Genomic DNA, 1,899 nt, shown 5'->3' with positions numbered 1-1,899 from the left:
GTTTTAAAATTTCCTATTTTAGATCAGAAAATTTCCTGTAAAGTGAAATGGAAATTACATCATAGGATTGTGGGAGTAAGCAAGCAACAACTAGCCTGGCATCCAATCTAACTCTGTATACTTATATGCTTTAGATCTTCACAAGGCTGTTGATTTATTCTTTTGAGTATAGTCGGACTAAATGGTCCTTATAGGACATAGTAAAATTGCCCTATAAGTTTTAATAGTCAATAACCATTGCAAATGCCAACTGCTAGGTGTTTTCTCCTGTGGAATCACTGGTAGGTTCAAATCACTGACCTTTCAGTTAGCTGGCCAGTGTTTAATCAGCTCCATTTTTGCTGCTTTAGATGCTCATAAGGACGCAAACTAATATTGTTTGCAATCATAGCATTTGACGTGACTGTATATCCCATGACTTTCATCTCTGCTGTAGTATGAAAGCTTAATTCTAGAAATATATGTTTTATACCTTAATTCCACATGTTTGAGGAGTTCTGGTGACATAGTGCCTTAGGTGTTTGACTGCTAACCAGAAGGTTGGTGGTTCAAACACACCAGCCACTCCATGGAAGGAAAACTGGGCAATCTATGTCCCTAAAGATTTACCTCTTTGGAAACCCAATGGGGGTTGCTATGGGCCAAGATTGACTTGATATTTTTTGTTTCCACCTCTTTAAAATTCCTAATAAATTAATTAAATTCCTAATAAATTCCTAATAAATAAATAAATAAAATATATTCTTAATAAATAAAATTCCTAATAAATAGGACAATGAAACTCTAGACTGCTATCGAAGTTGGAAATGGTTTCTCTTATAATTCCTAGCAGAGTAACCTTGGGCAAATTCTTTAAGCTCTCTTTGCCTCAGTCTTTGCATATGTAAATTGGGGGAATAATGATAGATGCCTCATGAGATTGTTGTAAGAATTAAGTGTTATAAAAAGTGAAAGATTGAAAATAGTGCTTGGTCTATAGGACCAGTTCAATAGATATTACGTACTATGCCTTTTCTTCATCTATGATAAAAATATTTCTGTATGAAGTTTTATATGGTAGGTGTGAATCTTATTTAATAAAACAAGATATTTCATACACTTCAGTGACAGCTATTTTTATTCAATCTTTTAGTTAATATCATAGTATCATATCTCCATATTTTTATTAAAAATTCTTAATTTACATGATTTGTAAAGTCATGATGGTCATTCTACCAAGTAATTCTAAATTTAAGTGAATTTCATACGGGATCCTCAGTAGGAAGTACAAAAATTATAAATATTTACTAATAGGATGAATGGTCTCTATGATTTACATAAACACATTTTATATTTCTGAGGGAAATTTTTGATTTTTCAGAGAACATTTTTCATAGATTGTGTTCAATAAACAAAAATGTATTTTTAGTTTCATGTAGATAAAAAGAAGTGCTTTTATTTTACAGGCTAATGATTATAACTGTGCCTTTTTGGAGAAAACTCTAGAAAAATTTGCTTCTTACAAACCTCAGATTTATGTCAAAGAAGTGAAAGCAGTTCTGTTTGGTAAATTTTCAAGTTGTACTTAATATGAAAATTAAATTACTAAGATCATTTAGTGGAAACTAAACAGGATGCAAGAATAAATAATACATGCATTCAACAATATAAGCACCTTACCTTTAGAAATATGATCTTCAAATTTTTTTCATTGCACTCCTCCAATAGCAGAAAGGTTATGATCAGGTATATTCATTTGCCTACAAAGTATATACATATATTACTACACTAAAATATTACATACAATATAGAATAGAATTAAGTTAAAATAGAACATTTCATAAATATCAAGAAAACTATTAATATATTTCTGACATTCCAATGACTCACCAGCTGGGAAACATATATGAACCCAATGTC

This window comes from Orycteropus afer, unplaced genomic scaffold (assembly GCF_000298275.1).
Source record: "Orycteropus afer afer isolate SDZICR_OR568_19922 unplaced genomic scaffold, OryAfe1.0 scaffold01647, whole genome shotgun sequence".
Taxonomy (NCBI): Eukaryota; Metazoa; Chordata; class Mammalia; order Tubulidentata; family Orycteropodidae; genus Orycteropus; species Orycteropus afer.
Note: the sequence above shows the minus strand (reverse complement) of the source record.